The sequence below is a fragment of the Anser anser genome (assembly GCF_964211835.1).
Source record: "Anser anser genome assembly, chromosome: 22".
In the NCBI taxonomy this organism is placed as follows: domain Eukaryota; kingdom Metazoa; phylum Chordata; class Aves; order Anseriformes; family Anatidae; genus Anser; species Anser anser.
Genome location: NC_139743.1, coordinates 153,836 through 177,379, shown reverse-complemented (window position 1 = coordinate 177,379; position 23,544 = coordinate 153,836). Strand labels below are relative to the sequence as shown.

Sequence of the window (23,544 nt, the reverse complement as noted above, 5' to 3'; positions counted from 1 at the left end):
GATTGCACTGGCACCACTGGGGATGCAGTGCAGTGAGTCCAGAGAGTGCACTGGCACCACTGGTGATGCAGTTTAGTGAGTCCAGAGAGTGCACTGGCACCACTGGGGATGCACTTCAGTGAGTCCAGAGAGTGTACTGACACCACTGGGGATGCGGTGCAGTGAGTCCAGAGAGTGCACTGGCACCACTGGGGATGCACTGCAGTGAGTCCAGAGAGTGCTCTGGCACCACTGGGGATGCACTGCAGTGAGTCCAGAGAGTGCACTGGCACCACTGGGGATGCAGTGCAGTGAGTCCAGAGAGTGCACTGGCACCACTGGGGATGCAGTGCAGTGAGTCCAGAGAGTGCACTGGCACCACTGGTTATGCAGTCCAGTGAGTCCAGTGAATGCACTGGCACCACTGGGGATGCTGTGCAGTGAGTGCAGAGAGTGCACTGGCACCACCTGTGATGCAGTACAGTGTGTCCAGTGAGTGCACTGGCACCACTGGGGATGCAGTGCTGTGACTCCGGAGAGCGCACTGGCACCACTGGGTATGCAGTGCAGTCAGTCCAGTGAGTGCACTGGCACCACTGGGGATGCAGTGCAGTGAGTGCAGAGAGTGCAATGGCACCAATGGGGATGCACTTCAGTGAGTCCAGAGAGTGCACTGGCACCACTGGGGATGCAGTGCAGTGAGTCCAGAGATTGCACTGGCACCACTGGGGATGCAGTGCTGTGATTCCAGAGAGCGCACTGGCACCACTGGGGATGCAGTGCAGTGAGTCCAGAGAGTGCACTGGCACCACTGGGGATGCACTGCAGTGAGTCCAGAGAGTGCACTGGCACCACTGGGGATGCACTGCAGTGAGTCCAGAGAGTGCACTGGCACCACTGGGGCTGCAGCGCAGTGAGTCCAGAGAGTGCACTGGCACCACTGGGGATGCACTGCAGTGAGTCCAGAGATTGCACTGGCACCACTGGGGATGCAGTGCAGTGAGTCCAGAGAGTGCACTGGCACCACTGGGGATGCACTACAGTGAGTCCACAGAGTGCACTGGCACCACTGGGGATGCTCTGCAGTGAGTCCAGAGATTGCACTGGCACCACTGGGGATGCAGTGCAGTGAGTGCAGAGAGTGCACTGGCACCACTGGGGATGGGTTTCAAGCCAACTGCATTAACCGCTCATGCTTCTTTCTTATGAGACGTTAGTAAACCAATTACATAGCCTTGTCAAGACTAAATCACAGGTAAAAATCCTGTACATCTCATGTGGCCAACCACTCCCAACTAGGATTCCAAGAACCAGGAGGTTCGGTGAAAATAGGGCTAGTGCTATTAGAGGGGTGATTATTAGGGTAAGCCCTAAGCTGTCTTTAATGGAGAAGTATGGGTGGAATGGGATTTTGTCGCAGTCTGATACGATTCCTAGTGGGTTATTTGAGCCTGATTCGTGTAGGAAGGTTAGGTGGACTAGGGTGATTCCTGCAATTAGGAAGGGCAGTAGGAAGTGGATGGCGAAGAATCGGGTTAAGGTTGGATTGTCTACTGAGAATCCTCCTCAGGCTCATTCTACTAGAGTTTGCCCAATGTACGGGATGGCTGAGAATAGGTTGGTGATTACGGTGGCCCCTCAGAATGACATTTGTCCTCATGGTAGGACATACCCTACGAAGGCAGTTGCTATTAGGGTGAGTAGGAGGATTACTCCTGTGTTTCAGGTTTCTTTGTATAGGTAGGAGCCGTAGTAGAGGCCTCGTCCGATGTGTAAGTAGATGCAGATAAAGAAGAGCGAAGCACCGTTGGCGTGGAGGTTGCGGATGAGCCATCCGTACTGGACGTCTCGGCATGTGTGAGCTACTGAGGAGAAGGCGAGTGAAGTGTCTGCGGTGTAGTGTATGGCTAGTAGCAGGCCTGTTAGGATTTGTGTGGCTAAGCAGATGGCTAGAAGGGAGCCGAAGTTTCATCAGGCAGAGATGTTGGAGGGGGCGGGTAGGTCGATTAGGGAGTTGTTGATTATTTTTAGTAGGGGATGGGATTTGCGGATGTTAGGGGCCATTAGTGAGTCTGTGTGTTATTAGGATTATTACCAGGATGGAGAGGGCGAAGGATCCTAGGTAGGCCTTAATTAGCCCTGTGTGTATTGAGGTTGCGGCTTTGCTTGCGGCTACTTGTAGTTCAGCAAGGCCCTCTGGCCCTATTTTTTCGAGTCAGGAGAGGTCGATCAAGTGTAGGGCAATGTTTTGTCCCTTTTCTAGTAGGTTTTTGGAGAAGAATCGGTGTACTAGGGGGTTGAAGTACCCTAATGCAGAGGAGAAGTTTATGAGGGGGTTTGGTTTGGGGTGAGTGAGGGTGTGTGTTATGTTCGATAGTTCTAGGGCTAGGATGATTCCTAGGATTGTTATGAGGATGGCAGCGGTTTTGGTGATAAGGGGTATGGTTATTGGGGGGGTTTTGGTTGGTGTGATGAAAGAGGTAATGATTATTCCTGCTGTAATGCTGCCTAGGGCGAGTCGGGTTAGGGGGGCGGTGATTAGTGGGTTGTTTTCGTTTATTGATACTATTGGGGGGATTCGGGTTTGTCCAGCTTGGACTAGGATGGTTATGCGGATGCTGTAGGTTGCGGTGAATGCTGTGGCTATAAGGGTTAGGAGTAGGGCTCAAGTATTTAGGTATGATGTGTTTAAGCTTTCGATGATGAGGTCTTTTGAGTAGAATCCGGCTAGGAATGGGGTTCCTATCAGCGCCAGGTTTCCGATGGTTAGGCAGGAAGTAGTGACTGGGAGTATTTTCTGTAGGCCTCCTATCTTTCGGATATCTTGTTCTCCGTTTAGGTTGTGGATGATAGACCCTGAGCATAGGAATAGTATGGCTTTAAAGAAGGCATGGGTTGAGATGTGTAGGAAGGCTAGTTGTGGGAGGTTTAGTCCGATAGTGACTATTATTAGTCCTAGTTGGCTGGATGTTGAGAAAGCAATGATTTTTTTGATGTCATTTTGGGTTAGGGCGCATGTGGCAGCGAATAGGGTTGATAGAGCACCTAGGCATAGGCAGGCAGTTAGGGCTGTCTGGTTGGTGGCTAGCAGGGGGTGCATGCGGATGAGCAGGAAGATTCCGGCTACTACTATGGTACTGGAGTGCAGTAGGGCTGATACTGGGGTGGGGCCTTCTATTGCTGCGGGCAGTCATGGGTGGAGTCCAAATTGGGCGGATTTTCCTGCGGCTGCGAGGATTAATCCTATGAGGGGGAGGATTGGGGTTTGGTGGGGGTGTACGGCTTGTTGGATCTCTCAGGTGTTGAATGTTGAAGCTAGTCATGCTATGCTCAGGATCAGTCCGATGTCTCCGATTCGGTTGTAGATTACGGCTTGTAGGGCGGCGGTGTTGGCATCTGCTCGGCCTTGTCATCAGCCGATGAGAAGGAAGGACATGATTCGTACTCCTTCCCAGCCTACGAATAGGAGGAATATGTTGTTTGCGGTTGTTAGGAGGAGTATGGCGACTAGGAATGTCAGTAGGTAGGTGAAAAATTTTGTTACGTATGGCTCTGAGGCCATGTATCATATGGCGAATTGTAGGATTGATCATGTTACAAATAGGGCGATTGGAAGAAATGTTATTGAGTATTGGTCTATTTTTAGGCTCAGGGGGATTTTAAAGTTTATAATGAATTTTCACTCCCAGTGGCAGGTGACAGATTCTACTCCCGAGTAGATGAATGCGGTTGTAGGGGCTAGGCTAATTAGGAATGCGGTTTTAACAGCGCGGGTGGTGGCTTGTGGGGTGTTTTTAAAGTTTTTAAATAGAAATGGCAGGATGATTGGGGTTAGGAGGATTGTCAGCGTGAGTAGTGTGAGGGAGTTGATTAGTAGTGTGGGGTTCACTCCTTTTACTTGGATTTGCACCAAGATGGGTGGTTCCTAAGACCAGTGGATTGCTGTTATCCTTTAAAAGTAAGGGGGCTGAGGTTTTAGGCTCAGATGTAAGAGTTAGCAGCTCTTGTTGGTTAAACCCTCCCCTCGGCAGGTAAGAAGGTTTGAACTTCTATTCTTAGAATCACAGTCTAATGTTTGGTTTAAACTATACTTGCATGAGGGGATTCCGGAGATCAGTTCGGGTTTGAGGATTAGGAGGAATATTGGGATAATGTGGAGTGTTATGAGCAGGTGTTCTCGCGTGGTTGAGTTTTGCATAGATGTGATGTGGGAGGGGATTGAGCCTCGTTGGGTCATTAGTAGTATGAATAAGGTGTAGGAGGCGGTTAGTAGGGTTGCGATTCCTGTTAGGATGATCGTGAAGGCAGATCAGTTGAATAAGGTGATTATAATGGTTAGCTCTGCTATGAGGTTTGTTGTTGGGGGTAAGGCTATGTTTGTTAGATTGGCCAGCAATCATCAGGTAGCTATGAGTGGTAGGAGAGGTTGTAGGCCTCGTGTGAGTAGTAGAATTCGGCTGTGCGTACGTTCATAGTTTGTGTTGGCTAGGCAGAATAGTATGGAGGAAGTTAGTCCATGGGAAATTATTAGGATCATTGCCCCTGAGAATGATCAGTGGGTTTGGATTATTCCTGCGGCGATAACTAGGCCTATGTGGCTAACGGATGAATAAGCGATTAGTGATTTTAGGTCTGTCTGTCGTAGGCAGATTGAGCTAGTCATTAGGGCGCCTCATAGGGCCAGGGTTAGGAAGGGGTAGTGCAGGAGGTTGGACAGTGGGCCCATAAATAGAGTGACTCGTATAATTCCGTATCCTCCTAGCTTTAGTAGTAGGGCGGCGAGGAGTATTGAGCCTGCGATGGGTGCTTCTACGTGGGCTTTTGGCAGTCAGAGGTGTAGGCCGTATAGTGGGGCTTTTACTATGAATGCTATGAGCAGTGCTAGACCTGATAGTATTCCTGTCCATGAGGTGGATAGGGTTGGGTGGGTTAGTTGTAGGGTTGGCAGGTGCAGGGTGCCAATTTTCACGTATAGGTGTATGATTGTGATTAGCAGGGGTAGAGAGCTTACTGGCGTGTAGAATAGCAGGTAGATGCCAGCGCTTAGGCGTTCTGGTTGGTTCCCCCATCGGGTGATTAAGATTAGGGTGGGAATGAGGGTTGCTTCAAATGAGATGTAAAATAGTGCTAGTTCTGTGGTGGAAAAGGCTAGTAGGATGAATGGCTGGACTGCGACTAAGGTTGAGATAAAGATTCGTTTGCGTTGTAGGGGTTCTTGTTGCAGGTGGTTTTGGCTTGCTATGATTATGAGTGGGAGTAGTCAGCAGGATAGTACTAGGAGGGGGGATGAGATTTGGTCAATTCCTGTTCAGTTGGATAAAAATTTGTAGGGGTAGTAGGTTGGGATTAATCACTGTAGGCTTAGGGCAGCGATTAGGAGGCTGTATAAGGTGGTGTTAGTCCATAGAAATTTTGGTGGAGACAGCAGGGCTGTTGGAAGAAGTATGATTGTGGGTAGGATGATTTTTAGCATTGCAGGAGGTTTAGGTTGTGTAGATGGTCGGAGCCATGTGTGCGGGTGGAGGCTACTAGGATGGCCAGGCCTGTGCCCGCCTCACACGCTGAGAAGGTTAGCATGAGAATTGGTACCATGGTGAATGAGGAGACTTGGTTTTCGATGGATCATATTGATAGGCCTACGAATATCGATAATATTATGCTTTCAAGGCATAGTAGGGCGGATACTAGGTGGGTTCGGTGGAAGGCTAGTCCTAGTCCGCTGAAAATGAAGGCTGAGTAGAAGCTTAAATGTAGGGGCGACATAAGAAAGTTACAGGGTTGGCTGTAATCTGCTGGGTCGAAACCAGCTATCTTTTTGGTTAGACTAACTTTCTGTTATTCTGCTCATTCTAGGCCCCCTTGAATTCACTCGTAGGCCAGTCCGAGTGTTAGGAGAAGGAGGATCGCTACAGTTCAGGTGAGGGTCATTAGGGGGGACTGGAGTTGGACGGCTCATGGCAGGGGGAGTAGGAGGGCGATTTCTAGGTCGAATAGGACGAACAGGATGGCTACTGAGGAAGAATCGGACTGAGAATGGTAATCGAGCAGATCCAAGTGGGTCGAATCCACATTCGTACGGTGAGAGTTTCTCTGAGTCGGGGTTTATTTGGGCGAGTCAGAAGTTTAATGCGGTTAGGGCGGCGCTTAGGATTGATGATAGGGCGAATATGAACATGAGTGCGTTCATTGCTCTCCTCTGGGTTTATACCAGATTCTAGAGATTGGAAGTCAATTGTAATTAATATACTAGAAGAGCAAGATCCTCATCAGTAGATGGTTATGTAGAGGAATAGTCAGATGACGTCTACGAAGTGTCAGTATCAGGCTGCTGCCTCGAATCCGAAGTGGTGGTCTGATGTAAAGTGGAACTTGATCAGTCGGAAGAGGCAGACGGTCAGGAAGGAGGATCCGATGATTACGTGGAGTCCGTGGAATCCAGTGGCAACGAAGAAGGTAGATCCGTAGACGCTATCGGCGATTGAGAATGGGGCTTCGTGGTATTCTATTGCTTGTAGGGCTGTGAAGTAGAATCCCAGGAGGATCGTTAGGGTTAGGGCGTGGATGGCGTGTTTTCGGTTTCCTTCTGTGATGCTGTGATGGGCTCACGTTACGGTAACGCCTGAGGCTAGTAGGATGGCTGTGTTTAGTAGGGGGACTTCTATCGGGTTGAGTGGTTTAATTCCTGTTGGGGGTCATTGGCCTCCTAGTTCTGGGGTTGGGGCCAGGCTCGAGTGGAAGAACGCTCAGAAGAACCCTAAGAAGAAGAATGCTTCGGATGTGATGAAAAGGATTATGCCGTATCGTAGGCCTTTTTGGACTGTGGGAGTGTGATGGCCTTGGAAGGTGCTTTCTCGTACAATGTCTCGTCATCATTGGAGTATTACTAGGAGTATTGAGATGAGGCCTAGGGTTAGTAGTATGGATGAGTTGTAGTGGAATCACATGATTAATCCTGAGGTTGTGAGTAGGGCGGCGGCTGCCCCGAAGATTGGTCAAGGGCTTGGGTCAACTATGTGGTATGAGTGTGCTTGGTGTGCCATTAGATGTTTTCTTGTAAGTATAGGCTTAGAAGGAGCACGAAGACGTAGGCCTGGATTATGGCTACTGCTACTTCTAGGATGGTTAGGAGTAGTAGGATGATTATTGTTAGGATGGATACTGCAGGAAGGGTGGGTATTAATGCAATGGAGGCTGTAGAGATGAGTTGGATGAGTAAGTGTCCTGCTGTAAGGTTGGCTGTAAGGCGGACTCCGAGGGCTAGGGGGCGGATTAGTAGGCTGGTTGTTTCGATCAGGATTAGTGCGGGGATTAGGGGTGTAGGGGTACCTTCGGGTAATAGGTGGGCTAAAGAGGCTGATGGTTGGTTTCGTAGGCCTGTTAGTAGTGTGGCGAGCCATAGTGGGAAGGCTAGGGCTATGTTCATAGATAGTTGGGTGGTTGGGGTGAATGTATATGGAAGGAGGCCTAGAAGGTTGATTGTAAGAAGTATGATTATTAGGGATGTAAATATTATGGCTCATTTGTGGCCATTTTTGTTGAGTGGGACTATTAGTTGTTTTGTGATTAGGTGAAGGAGTCATGTTTGGATAGTAGAAAGGCGGTTGTTGATTCATGGGTTGTTTGGGGACGGGAATAGTAGGGCTGGGAAGAGTAGGGATAGTAGGATTAAGGGGATGCCGAATAGATTGGGGCTGGAAAATTGGTCAAAGAAGCTTAGGTTCATGGTCAGGATCATGGTGTGGGTTTGGTAGTGAGGGAGGTCTTATTTGATGGGGGGTTGGTTGTGGTGAAGGCTAGTAGTTTTGGTTGGATGAGGAGTGCTAGGGTTAATCAGGTTATAATTATGATTGAAAATCATGGTGCGGGGTTAAGCTGTGGCATATCATTAAGGAGGGGGAAGTCCCTCTTTGGCTAGCTTAAAAGGCTAGTGCTGTTGCATAGCTTCTTAATGATTAGGATGATGATAGAAGGGACGATCAGGCCTCGAAATGTGGGAGTGGGGTTGATTCTACTACAATGGGTATGTAGCTGTGATTAGCCCCGCAAATTTCTGAGCATTGTCCGTAAAAAATCCCAGGCCGGGTGGTAATGAATGAAGTTTGGTTTAGTCGGCCTGGGATTGCGTCTGTTTTAACTCCGAGCGTTGGGACTGCTCAGGAGTGGAGTACGTCTCCTGCAGTAATGATCACGCGGATGGGGGATTCTATTGGGATAACTACGCGGTGGTCAACTTCTAGCAGTCGGAAGTGGCCGTTGGGTAAGTCTGGGGTGGGCACTATGTAGGAGTCGAATGATAGGTCTTTGAAGTCTGTGTATTCGTAGCTTCAGTATCATTGGTGGCCGATGGCTTTTAGGGTGAGGTCTGGTTCGTCGATTTTGTCCATTATGTAGAGGATTTGTAGGGATGGGAGGGCGAGGAGTACCAGGACGATAGCAGGTAGGATTGTCCAGATCAGCTCTACTTCTTGGGCGTCTACAGCATTGGACGAGAGTTTTTCTGTTAGTATGTGGGCTAAAAGGTAGAGAACTAGGCTGCAGATAGCTAGGGCAACGATTAGGGCGTGGTCGTGGAATTCAACGAGTTCTTCTATGATGGGTGATGAGGCGTCTTGGAATCCTAGTTGGGAGTGGTTGGCCACATGAGATGTACAGGATTTTTACCTGTGATTTAGTCTTGACAAGGCTATGTAATTGGTTTACTAACGTCTCATAAGAAAGAAGCATGAGCGGTTAATGCAGTTGGCTTGAAACCAGCATGTGAGGGTTCGATTCCTTCCTTTCTTGTACTTGGACGAAGGCCGGTTCCTCGAAAGTATGGTATGGGGGAGGGCAGCCGTGGATTCATTCAACGTTTGTGGTAGTTAGTTCTGGTTGTAGGACTTTTCGTTTGGCCGGAAAGGCTTCTCAGATGATGAATATTAGTATGATTACGGCTACTATTGAGATTAGGGAGCCGATGGAGGAAATGGTGTTTCATAGTGTGTAGGCGTCGGGATAGTCCGAGTATCGTCGGGGTATTCCTGCTAGGCCTAGGAAGTGCTGGGGGAAGAACGTTAGGTTTACTCCTGTAAATATTACCCCGAAGTGGGCTTTTGCTCATGTTTGGTGTAGGGTAAACCCAGTGAGTAGTGGGAATCAGTGAGTAAATCCTGCTAGAATGGCAAAGACGGCGCCTATGGATAGGACGTAGTGGAAGTGGGCAACTACGTAGTACGTGTCGTGCAGGGCGATGTCTAGGGAAGAGTTTGCAAGAACGATTCCTGTTAATCCTCCGATGGTAAATAGGAAGATAAATCCTAGAGCTCATAGTATTGGGGGGGTCTCATTTGATTGTTCCTCCGTGCAGGGTGGCTAGTCAGCTAAATACTTTGATTCCGGTAGGGATGGCAATGATTATAGTGGCTGATGTAAAGTAGGCTCGGGTATCAACGTCTATTCCTACTGTAAACATGTGGTGAGCTCAGACGATGAATCCTAGGAAGCCGATGGATAGTATGGCTCAGACTATTCCCATGTAGCCGAAGGGCTCCTTTTTGCCTGAGTAGTACGTGACTACGTGTGAGATGATTCCGAACCCCGGTAGGATCAGAATATAGACTTCTGGGTGTCCGAAGAATCAGAATAGGTGTTGGTACAGGATTGGGTCTCCTCCTCCAGCGGGGTCGAAGAATGTGGTGTTTAGGTTTCGATCAGTTAGTAATATTGTAATACCGGCGGCGAGTACGGGGAGTGATAGAAGGAGTAGGATGGCGGTAATTAGTACGGATCAGACAAATAGTGTCCACTTCCACTACGTCCTATCCATAGGCGCCGTCTTTGCCATTCTAGCAGGATTTACTCACTGATTCCCACTACTCACTGGGTTTACCCTACACCAAACATGAGCAAAAGCCCACTTCGGGGTAATATTTACAGGAGTAAACCTAACGTTCTTCCCCCAGCACTTCCTAGGCCTAGCAGGAATACCCCGACGATACTCGGACTATCCCGACACCTACACACTATGAAACACCATTTCCTCCTAGTCCTAGGACTTAGAGAAACTCCAGTACTAAAAATAGTAAACACAAGCAATAATTTCATATACTTCACTCTCACTCACCACTCAACTATCAGCTAACCACACCCCCGTCCACATAGCTTAACACAAAGCATGGCACTGAAGTTGCCAAGATGGCATAAAACATGCCTGCGGACAAAAGACTTAGTCCTAACCTTACGGTTGGTTTTTGCTAAATATATACATGCAAGTATCCGCGCCCCAGTGTAAACGCCCTCGACCACCTACCCCCATACAGGCCTTGAGGAGCGGGTATCAGGCACACCCAAGTAGTAGCCCAAGACGCCTCGCTAAGCCACGCCCCCACGGGTATTCAGCAGTAATTAACATTAAGCAATGAGTGCAAACTTGACTTAGTTATAGCAACAGCCTAACTTCAAGGGTTGGTAAATCTTGTGCCAGCCACCGCGGTCATACAAGAAACCCAAATCAACCGTCCTATTGACACGGCGTAAAGAGTGGTAAAATGCCTATCCTAGCTAACTAAGATCAAAATGCAACTGAGCTGTCATAAGCCCAAGATGCACCTAAACACACCATTAAGATGATCTTAGGAACTAACGACTGATTTAAACCCACGAAAGCCAGGGCCCAAACTGGGATTAGATACCCCACTATGCCTGGCCCTAAATCTTGATACTTACTTTACCGAAGTATCCGCCAGAGAACTACGAGCACAAACGCTTAAAACTCTAAGGACTTGGCGGTGCCCCAAACCCACCTAGAGGAGCCTGTTCTACAATCGATAATCCCCGATTAACCCAACCACCCCTTGCCAACACAGCCTACATACCGCCGTCGCCAGCCCACCTCGAATGAGAGCACAACAGTGGACACAATAGCACCCCGCTAATAAGACAGGTCAAGGTATAGCCTATGGAGTGGAAGAAATGGGCTACATTCCCTATTCATAGGGCACACGGAAAGAAGCGTGAAACCACTTCTGGAAGGCGGATTTAGCAGTAAAGTGGGACAATAGAGCCTACTTTAAGCCGGCCCTGGGGCACGTACATACCGCCCGTCACCCTCCTCAAAAGCCACATCCCACATAACTAATACCATAAATACGCTGAAGATGAGGTAAGTCGTAACAAGGTAAGTGTACCGGAAGGTGTACTTAGAATATCAAGACGTAGCTATAACACCAAAGCACTCAGCTTACACCTGAAAGATATCTACTAGACCGGATCGTCTTGAAGCCCCCCCTCTAGCTCAACCACACAAATAGTACACCAAAACTAAAGAATTTACTAAACTAATTAAACTAAAGCATTTTACAGTCTTAGTATAGGCGATAGAAAAGACACTTAGACGCGATAGAGACCCCAGTACCGTAAGGGAAAGATGAAATAGCAGTGAAACAATCAAAGCGACAGACAGCAAAGATCAACCCTTGTACCTTTTGCATCATGGTTTAGCGAGAACAACCAAGCAAAGTGAACTAAAGTTTGCCCCCCCGAAACCCAAGCGAGCTACTTTCAAGCAGTTAAAGAGAGCGAACCCGTCTCTGTTGCAAAAGAGTGGGATGACTTGTCAGTAGAGGTGAAAAGCCAACCGAGCTGGGTGATAGCTGGTTACCTGTGAAACGAATCTAAGTTCCCCCTTAATCCTCCCTACCGGACATCCTGAACCCTAATGAGATGATTAAGAGCTATTTAATGGAGGGACAGCTCCATTAAAAAAGGACACAACCTCGACTAGCGGATAATTCTTACTACTGATCCTACCGTGGGCCCTAAAGCAGCCATCAAAAAAGAGTGCGTCAAAGCTCCACCACCTAAAAATACCAAAATAAGATGATTCCCTTATCACAAACAGGTCAACCTATGAATATAGGAGAATTAATGCTAAAATAAGTAACTCAGGGCCACACCCCTCTAACGGCGCAAGCTTACATAGAAACATTATTAACAGACCTAGACAGATACAAAAACCCCTACAAGACCACGTATTAACTAACCCTGTTAACCCGACTCAGGAGCGCCTATAAGAGCGATTAAAATCTGTGAAAGGAACTCGGCAAATTAATAAGGCCCGACTGTTTACCAAAAACATAGCCTTCAGCAAATTAAACAAGTATTGAAGGTGATGCCTGCCCGGTGACTTAGGTTTAACGGCCGCGGTATCCTAACCGTGCAAAGGTAGCGCAATCAATTGTCCCATAAATCGAGACTTGTATGAATGGCTAAACGAGGTCTTAACTGTCTCTCACAGATAATCAGTGAAATTGATCTCCCCGTGCAAAAGCGGGGATGTGAACATAAGACGAGAAGACCCTGTGGAACTTAAAAATCAACGACCACCGCGAATCCTCAATCAACCCCACTGGGGCCACTACCATCGCAGAGCCTGGTCGATATTTTTCGGTTGGGGCGACCTTGGAGGAGAACAAATCCTCCAAAAACAAGACCATACCTCTTTACCTAGAGCTACCCCTCAAAGTGCTAACAGTGACCAGACCCAATATAATTGATTAATGGACCAAGCTACCCCAGGGATAACAGCGCAATCCCCCTCAAGAGCCCATATCGACAGGGGGGTTTACGACCTCGATGTTGGATCAGGACATCCTAATGGTGCAGCCGCTATTAAGGGTTCGTTTGTTCAACGATTAACAGTCCTACGTGATCTGAGTTCAGACCGGAGCAATCCAGGTCGGTTTCTATCTATGACACACTCTCCCCAGTACGAAAGGACCGGGAAAGTGGGGCCAATACCACAAGCACGCCCCCCCCCTCTAAGCAGTGAAACCAACTAAACCGTGAACAGGGCCTTCCCCCACCACTTTCAATCCTAGAAAAGGACCAGCTAGAGTGGCAGAGCCCGGCAAGTGCAGAAGGCTTAAGCCCTTTCCCCAGAGGTTCAAATCCTCTCCCTAGCTTCACCCATGATTCAAATAACAACACTAAGCTGCCTCGTTATATCCCTCCTATACATCATCCCAATCCTGATTGCCGTAGCCTTCCTAACCCTAGTAGAACGGAAAATCCTAAGCTACATACAATCCCGCAAAGGCCCTAACGTTGTCGGGCCTTTTGGCCTACTTCAACCATTTGCGGACGGACTGAAACTATTTACCAAAGAGCCCATCCGACCCTCTACCTCTTCCCCACTTCTATTCATTCTGATACCAATACTAGCCCTTGTCCTAGCCCTCACCACTTGAGCACCACTACCACTCCCATTTCCCCTAGCAGATCTAAACCTCGGAGTTCTCTTCCTAATAGCCATGTCAAGCCTAGCCGTCTACTCAGTCCTATGATCAGGCTGAGCCTCGAACTCAAAATACGCACTAATCGGAGCCCTACGGGCAGTAGCACAGACCATTTCATACGAAGTGACACTGGCCATAATCCTGCTATCAATAATCATACTAAGCGGAAGCTACACACTCAGCTCCTTTGCCGTCGCACAGGAGCCTCTATACTTCATTTTCTCCTCATGACCCCTAGCAATAATATGATACGTATCCACCCTAGCAGAGACAAACCGAGCTCCTTTTGACCTCACAGAGGGTGAATCTGAGCTAGTCTCAGGGTTTAACGTTGAATACGCCGCAGGACCCTTCGCCTTATTCTTCCTAGCTGAATATGCGAACATTATGCTAATAAATACACTTACAGCCATCATATTCCTAAACCCAAGCGCCCTAGGGCCACCCACAGAACTATTCCCCGTCATCCTAGCCACAAAAGTCCTCCTACTATCTTCTGGTTTCTTATGGGTCCGAGCTTCATACCCACGATTCCGATATGACCAACTAATGCACCTACTATGAAAAAACTTCCTACCCCTCACACTAGCTCTGTGCCTCTGACACATCAGCATACCTATCTGCTATGCAGGCCTACCTCCTTACATAAGGAAATGTGCCTGAACTACAAAGGGTCACTATGATAAAGTGAACATAGAGGTATAACAGCCCTCTCATTTCCTGTTGACCTTAGAAAAGTAGGAATTGAACCCACACAAGAGAAATCAAAATTCTCCATACTTCCCTTATATTATTTTCTAGTAGAGTCAGCTAATCAAGCTATCGGGCCCATACCCCGAAAATGATGGTTTAACCCCCTCCTCTACTAATGAACCCTTACGCGACCCCAATCATAACCTTCAGCCTCATCTTGGGCACCACAATCACAATTTCCAGCAACCACTGAGTTCTGGCCTGGACAGGACTGGAGATCAACACACTAGCCATCATTCCCCTAATTGCCAAATCCCACCACCCACGAGCAGTAGAAGCCGCAACGAAATACTTCCTAACCCAAGCAGCTGCTTCCGCCCTGGTCCTATTCTCTAGCATAACCAATGCCTGAGTCACTGGCCAATGAGACATCACACAAATAAACCACCCAACCTCCTGTCTACTACTGACAGCAGCAATCGCTATTAAACTGGGCCTAGTGCCATTTCACTTCTGATTCCCAGAAGTACTACAAGGATCGCCACTAATAACAGCCCTGCTACTCTCGACCCTCATAAAATTCCCCCCACTAACCCTGCTCCTACTAACATCCAAATCCCTCGACCCAGCTCTACTCACCGCCATGGCCCTAGCCTCAACAGCACTAGGAGGCTGAATAGGACTGAACCAAACACAAACACGCAAAATCCTAGCCTTCTCGTCCATCTCCCACTTAGGCTGAATCGCCATCATCCTAGTTTACAGCCCCAAATTGGCCTTACTTACCTTCTACCTATACTAGGATGGCCTCTAGCAGGATTTACTCACTGATTCCCACTACTCACTGGGTTTACCCTACACCAAACATGAGCAAAAGCCCACTTCGGGGTAATATTTACAGGAGTAAACCTAACGTTCTTCCCCCAGCACTTCCTAGGCCTAGCAGGAATACCCCGACGATACTCGGACTATCCCGACGCCTACACACTATGAAACACCATTTCCTCCATCGGCTCCCTAATCTCAATAGTAGCCGTAATCATACTAATATTCATCATCTGAGAAGCCTTTTCGGCCAAACGAAAAGTCCTACAACCAGAACTAACTACCACAAACGTTGAATGAATCCACGGCTGCCCTCCCCCATACCATACTTTCGAGGAACCGGCCTTCGTCCAAGTACAAGAAAGGAAGGAATCGAACCCTCACATGCTGGTTTCAAGCCAACTGCATTAACCGCTCATGCTTCTTTCTTATGAGACGTTAGTAAACCAATTACATAGCCTTGTCAAGACTAAATCACAGGTAAAAATCCTGTACATCTCATGTGGCCAACCACTCCCAACTAGGATTCCAAGACGCCTCATCACCCATCATAGAAGAACTCGTTGAATTCCACGACCACGCCCTAATCGTTGCCCTAGCTATCTGCAGCCTAGTTCTCTACCTTTTAGCCCACATACTAACAGAAAAACTCTCGTCCAATGCTGTAGACGCCCAAGAAGTAGAGCTGATCTGGACAATCCTACCTGCTATCGTCCTGGTACTCCTCGCCCTCCCATCCCTACAAATCCTCTACATAATGGACAAAATCGACGAACCAGACCTCACCCTAAAAGCCATCGGCCACCAATGATACTGAAGCTACGAATACACAGACTTCAAAGACCTATCATTCGACTCCTACATAGTGCCCACCCCAGACTTACCCAACGGCCACTTCCGACTGCTAGAAGTTGACCACCGCGTAGTTATCCCAATAGAATCCCCCATCCGCGTGATCATTACTGCAGGAGACGTACTCCACTCCTGAGCAGTCCCAACGCTCGGAGTTAAAACAGACGCAATCCCAGGCCGACTAAACCAAACTTCATTCATTACCACCCGGCCTGGGATTTTTTACGGACAATGCTCAGAAATTTGCGGGGCTAATCACAGCTACATACCCATTGTAGTAGAATCAACCCCACTCCCACATTTCGAGGCCTGATCGTCCCTTCTATCATCATCCTAATCATTAAGAAGCTATGCAACAGCACTAGCCTTTTAAGCTAGCCAAAGAGGGACTTCCCCCTCCTTAATGATATGCCACAGCTTAACCCCGCACCATGATTTTCAATCATAATTATAACCTGATTAACCCTAGCACTCCTCATCCAACCAAAACTACTAGCCTTCACCACAACCAACCCCCCATCAAATAAGACCTCCCTCACTACCAAACCCACACCATGATCCTGACCATGAACCTAAGCTTCTTTGACCAATTTTCCAGCCCCAATCTATTTGGCATCCCCTTAATCCTACTATCCCTACTCTTCCCAGCCCTACTATTCCCGTCCCCAAACAACCGATGAATCAACAACCGCCTTTCTACTATCCAAACATGACTCCTTCACCTAATCACAAAACAACTAATAGTCCCACTCAACAAAAATGGCCACAAATGAGCCATAATATTTACATCCCTAATAATCATACTTCTTACAATCAACCTTCTAGGCCTCCTTCCATATACATTCACCCCAACCACCCAACTATCTATGAACATAGCCCTAGCCTTCCCACTATGGCTCGCCACACTACTAACAGGCCTACGAAACCAACCATCAGCCTCTTTAGCCCACCTATTACCCGAAGGTACCCCTACACCCCTAATCCCCGCACTAATCCTGATCGAAACAACCAGCCTACTAATCCGCCCCCTAGCCCTCGGAGTCCGCCTTACAGCCAACCTTACAGCAGGACACTTACTCATCCAACTCATCTCTACAGCCTCCATTGCATTAATACCCACCCTTCCTGCAGTATCCATCCTAACAATAATCATCCTACTACTCCTAACCATCCTAGAAGTAGCAGTAGCCATAATCCAGGCCTACGTCTTCGTGCTCCTTCTAAGCCTATACTTACAAGAAAACATCTAATGGCACACCAAGCACACTCATACCACATAGTTGACCCAAGCCCTTGACCAATCTTCGGGGCAGCCGCCGCCCTACTCACAACCTCAGGATTAATCATGTGATTCCACTACAACTCATCCATACTACTAACCCTAGGCCTCATCTCAATACTCCTAGTAATACTCCAATGATGACGAGACATTGTACGAGAAAGCACCTTCCAAGGCCATCACACTCCCACAGTCCAAAAAGGCCTACGATACGGCATAATCCTTTTCATCACATCCGAAGCATTCTTCTTCTTAGGGTTCTTCTGAGCGTTCTTCCACTCGAGCCTGGCCCCAACCCCAGAACTAGGAGGCCAATGACCCCCAACAGGAATTAAACCACTCAACCCGATAGAAGTCCCCCTACTAAACACAGCCATCCTACTAGCCTCAGGCGTTACCGTAACGTGAGCCCATCACAGCATCACAGAAGGAAACCGAAAACACGCCATCCACGCCCTAACCCTAACGATCCTCCTGGGATTCTACTTCACAGCCCTACAAGCAATAGAATACCACGAAGCCCCATTCTCAATCGCCGATAGCGTCTACGGATCTACCTTCTTCGTTGCCACTGGATTCCACGGACTCCACGTAATCATCGGATCCTCCTTCCTGACCGTCTGCCTCTTCCGACTGATCAAGTTCCACTTTACATCAGACCACCACTTCGGATTCGAGGCAGCAGCCTGATACTGACACTTCGTAGACGTCATCTGACTATTCCTCTACATAACCATCTACTGATGAGGATCTTGCTCTTCTAGTATATTAATTACAATTGACTTCCAATCTCTAGAATCTGGTATAAACCCAGAGGAGAGCAATGAACGCACTCATGTTCATATTCGCCCTATCATCAATCCTAAGCGCCGCCCTAACCGCATTAAACTTCTGACTCGCCCAAATAAACCCCGACTCAGAGAAACTCTCACCGTACGAATGTGGATTCGACCCACTTGGATCTGCTCGATTACCATTCTCAGTCCGATTCTTCCTCAGTAGCCATCCTGTTCGTCCTATTCGACCTAGAAATCGCCCTCCTACTCCCCCTGCCATGAGCCGTCCAACTCCAGTCCCCCCTAATGACCCTCACCTGAACTGTAGCGATCCTCCTTCTCCTAACACTCGGACTGGCCTACGAGTGAATTCAAGGGGGCCTAGAATGAGCAGAATAACAGAAAGTTAGTCTAACCAAAAAGATAGCTGGTTTCGACCCAGCAGATTACAGCCAACCCTGTAACTTTCTTATGTCGCCCCTACATTTAAGCTTCTACTCAGCCTTCATTTTCAGCGGACTAGGACTAGCCTTCCACCGAACCCACCTAGTATCCGCCCTACTATGCCTTGAAAGCATAATATTATCGATATTCGTAGGCCTATCAATATGATCCATCGAAAACCAAGTCTCCTCATTCACCATGGTACCAATTCTCATGCTAACCTTCTCAGCGTGTGAGGCGGGCACAGGCCTGGCCATCCTAGTAGCCTCCACCCGCACACATGGCTCCGACCATCTACACAACCTAAACCTCCTGCAATGCTAAAAATCATCCTACACACAATCATACTTCTTCCAACAGCCCTGCTGTCTCCACCAAAATTTCTATGGACTAACACCACCTTATACAGCCTCCTAATCGCTGCCCTAAGCCTACAGTGATTAATCCCAACCTACTACCCCTACAAATTTTTATCCAACTGAACAGGAATTGACCAAATCTCATCCCCCCTCCTAGTACTATCCTGCTGACTACTCCCACTCATAATCATAGCAAGCCAAAACCACCTGCAACAAGAACCCCTACAACGCAAACGAATCTTTATCTCAACCTTAGTCGCAGTCCAGCCATTCATCCTACTAGCCTTTTCCACCACAGAACTAGCACTATTTTACATCTCATTTGAAGCAACCCTCATTCCCACCCTAATCTTAATCACCCGATGGGGGAACCAACCAGAACGCCTAAGCGCTGGCATCTACCTGCTATTCTACACGCCAGTAAGCTCTCTACCCCTGCTAATCACAATCATACACCTATACGTGAAAATTGGCACCCTGCACCTGCCAACCCTACAACTAACCCACCCAACCCTATCCACCTCATGGACAGGAATACTATCAGGTCTAGCACTGCTCATAGCATTCATAGTAAAAGCCCCACTATACGGCCTACACCTCTGACTGCCAAAAGCCCACGTAGAAGCACCCATCGCAGGCTCAATACTCCTCGCCGCCCTACTACTAAAGCTAGGAGGATACGGAATTATACGAGTCACTCTATTTATGGGCCCACTGTCCAACCTCCTGCACTACCCCTTCCTAACCCTGGCCCTATGAGGCGCCCTAATGACTAGCTCAATCTGCCTACGACAGACAGACCTAAAATCACTAATCGCTTATTCATCCGTTAGCCACATAGGCCTAGTTATCGCCGCAGGAATAATCCAAACCCACTGATCATTCTCAGGGGCAATGATCCTAATAATTTCCCATGGACTAACTTCCTCCATACTATTCTGCCTAGCCAACACAAACTATGAACGTACGCACAGCCGAATTCTACTACTCACACGAGGCCTACAACCTCTCCTACCACTCATAGCTACCTGATGATTGCTGGCCAATCTAACAAACATAGCCTTACCCCCAACAACAAACCTCATAGCAGAGCTAACCATTATAATCACCTTATTCAACTGATCTGCCTTCACGATCATCCTAACAGGAATCGCAACCCTACTAACCGCCTCCTACACCTTATTCATACTACTAATGACCCAACGAGGCTCAATCCCCTCCCACATCACATCTATGCAAAACTCAACCACGCGAGAACACCTGCTCATAACACTCCACATTATCCCAATATTCCTCCTAATCCTCAAACCCGAACTGATCTCCGGAATCCCCTCATGCAAGTATAGTTTAAACCAAACATTAGACTGTGATTCTAAGAATAGAAGTTCAAACCTTCTTACCTGCCGAGGGGAGGGTTTAACCAACAAGAGCTGCTAACTCTTACATCTGAGCCTAAAACCTCAGCCCCCTTACTTTTAAAGGATAACAGCAATCCACTGGTCTTAGGAACCACCCATCTTGGTGCAAATCCAAGTAAAAGGAGTGAACCCCACACTACTAATCAACTCCCTCACACTACTCACGCTGACAATCCTCCTAACCCCAATCATCCTGCCATTTCTATTTAAAAACTTTAAAAACACCCCACAAGCCACCACCCGCGCTGTTAAAACCGCATTCCTAATTAGCCTAGCCCCTACAACCGCATTCATCTACTCGGGAATAGAATCTGTCACCTGCCACTGGGAGTGAAAATTCATTATAAACTTTAAAATCCCCCTGAGCCTAAAAATAGACCAATACTCAATAACATTTCTTCCAATCGCCCTATTTGTAACATGATCAATCCTACAATTCGCCATATGATACATGGCCTCAGAGCCATACGTAACAAAATTTTTCACCTACCTACTGACATTCCTAGTCGCCATACTCCTCCTAACAACCGCAAACAACATATTCCTCCTATTCGTAGGCTGGGAAGGAGTACGAATCATGTCCTTCCTTCTCATCGGCTGATGACAAGGCCGAGCAGATGCCAACACCGCCGCCCTACAAGCCGTAATCTACAACCGAATCGGAGACGTCGGACTGATCCTGAGCATAGCATGACTAGCTTCAACATTCAACACCTGAGAGATCCAACAAGCCGTACACCCCCACCAAACCCCAATCCTCCCCCTCATAGGATTAATCCTCGCAGCCGCAGGAAAATCCGCCCAATTTGGACTCCACTCATGACTGCCCGCAGCAATAGAAGGCCCCACCCCAGTATCAGCCCTACTGCACTCCAGTACCATAGTAGTAGCCGGAATCTTCCTGCTCATCCGCATGCACCCCCTGCTAGCCACCAACCAGACAGCCCTAACTGCCTGCCTATGCCTAGGTGCTCTATCAACCCTATTCGCTGCCACATGCGCCCTAACCCAAAATGACATCAAAAAAATCATTGCTTTCTCAACATCCAGCCAACTAGGACTAATAATAGTCACTATCGGACTAAACCTCCCACAACTAGCCTTCCTACACATCTCAACCCATGCCTTCTTTAAAGCCATACTATTCCTATGCTCAGGGTCTATCATCCACAACCTAAACGGAGAACAAGATATCCGAAAGATAGGAGGCCTACAGAAAATACTCCCAGTCACTACTTCCTGCCTAACCATCGGAAACCTGGCGCTGATAGGAACCCCATTCCTAGCCGGATTCTACTCAAAAGACCTCATCATCGAAAGCTTAAACACATCATACCTAAATACTTGAGCCCTACTCCTAACCCTTATAGCCACAGCATTCACTGCAACCTACAGCATCCGCATAACCATCCTAGTCCAAGCTGGACAAACCCGAATCCCCCCAATAGTATCAATAAACGAAAACAACCCACTAATCACCGCCCCCCTAACCCGACTCGCCCTAGGCAGCATTACAGCAGGAATAATCATTACCTCTTTCATCACACCAACCAAAACCCCCCCAATAACCATACCCCTTATCACCAAAACCGCTGCCATCCTCATAACAATCCTAGGAATCATCCTAGCCCTAGAACTATCGAACATAACACACACCCTCACTCACCCCAAACCAAACCCCCTCATAAACTTCTCCTCTGCATTAGGGTACTTCAACCCCCTAGTACACCGATTCTTCTCCAAAAACCTACTAGAAAAGGGACAAAACATTGCCCTACACTTGATCGACCTCTCCTGACTCAAAAAAATAGGGCCAGAGGGCCTTGCTGAACTACAAGTAGCCGCAAGCAAAGCCGCAACCTCAATACACACAGGGCTAATTAAGGCCTACCTAGGATCCTTCGCCCTCTCCATCCTGGTAATAATCCTAATAACACACAGACTCACTAATGGCCCCTAACATCCGCAAATCCCATCCCCTACTAAAAATAATCAACAACTCCCTAATCGACCTACCCGCCCCCTCCAACATCTCTGCCTGATGAAACTTCGGCTCCCTTCTAGCCATCTGCTTAGCCACACAAATCCTAACAGGCCTGCTACTAGCCATACACTACACCGCAGACACTTCACTCGCCTTCTCCTCAGTAGCTCACACATGCCGAGACGTCCAGTACGGATGGCTCATCCGCAACCTCCACGCCAACGGTGCTTCGCTCTTCTTTATCTGCATCTACTTACACATCGGACGAGGCCTCTACTACGGCTCCTACCTATACAAAGAAACCTGAAACACAGGAGTAATCCTCCTACTCACCCTAATAGCAACTGCCTTCGTAGGGTATGTCCTACCATGAGGACAAATGTCATTCTGAGGGGCCACCGTAATCACCAACCTATTCTCAGCCATCCCGTACATTGGGCAAACTCTAGTAGAATGAGCCTGAGGAGGATTCTCAGTAGACAATCCAACCTTAACCCGATTCTTCGCCATCCACTTCCTACTGCCCTTCCTAATTGCAGGAATCACCCTAGTCCACCTAACCTTCCTACACGAATCAGGCTCAAATAACCCACTAGGAATCGTATCAGACTGCGACAAAATCCCATTCCACCCATACTTCTCCATTAAAGACAGCTTAGGGCTTACCCTAATAATCACCCCTCTAATAGCACTAGCCCTATTTTCACCGAACCTCCTGGTTCTTGGAATCCTAGTTGGGAGTGGTTGGCCACATGAGATGTACAGGATTTTTACCTGTGATTTAGTCTTGACAAGGCTATGTAATTGGTTTACTAACGTCTCATAAGAAAGAAGCATGAGCGGTTAATGCAGTTGGCTTGAAACCCATCCCCAGTGGTGCCAGTGCACTCTCTGCACTCACTGCACTGCATCCCCAGTGGTGCCAGTGCAATCTCTGGACTCACTGCAGAGCATCCCCAGTGGTGCCAGTGCACTCTGTGGACTCACTGTAGTGCATCCCCAGTGGTGCCAGTGCACTCTCTGGACTCACTGCACTGCATCCCCAGTGGTGCCAGTGCAATCTCTGGACTCACTGCAGTGCATCCCCAGTGGTGCCAGTGCACTCTCTGGACTCACTGCACTGCATCCCCAGTGGTGCCAGTGCACTCTCTGGACTCACTGCAGTGCATCCCCAGTGGTGCCAGTGCACTCTCTGGACTCACTGCAGTGCATCCCCAGTGGTGCCAGTGCACTCTCTGGACTCACTGCACTGCATCCCCAGTGGTGCCAGTGCGCTCTCTGGAATCACAGCACTGCATCCCCAGTGGTGCCAGTGCAATCTCTGGACTCACTGCACTGCATCCCCAGTGGTGCCAGTGCACTCTCTGGACTCACTGAAGTGCATCCCTATTGGTGCCATTGCACTCTCTGCACTCACTGCACTGCATCCCCAGTGGTGCCAGTGCACTCACTGGACTGACTGCACTGCATACCCAGTGGTGCCAGTGCGCTCTCCGGAGTCACAGCACTGCATCCCCAGTGGTGCCAGTGCACTCACTGGACACACTGTACTGCATCACAGGTGGTGCCAGTGCACTCTCTGCACTCACTGCACAGCATCCCCAGTGGTGCCAGTGCATTCACTGGACTCACTGGACTGCATAACCAGTGGTGCCAGTGCA

The 23,544-nt window shown here is 48.3% G+C and overlaps 2 long non-coding RNA genes across 2 annotated transcripts; both read left to right on the top strand.

Annotated features, from left to right (window-relative positions):
• Positions 1-1,335: 1,335 nt before the first annotated feature.
• Positions 1,336-21,849, top strand: LOC310885168. Its single transcript, XR_014574583.1, has 2 exons — positions 1,336-2,170; positions 21,748-21,849. It is a non-coding gene; the product is annotated as an uncharacterized lncRNA (long non-coding RNA).
• LOC310885173 lies at positions 7,019-17,656 on the top strand. The gene is made up of 2 exons (XR_014574588.1): positions 7,019-7,110; positions 16,809-17,656. It is a non-coding gene; the product is annotated as an uncharacterized lncRNA (long non-coding RNA).
• Positions 21,850-23,544: the final 1,695 nt, after the last annotated feature.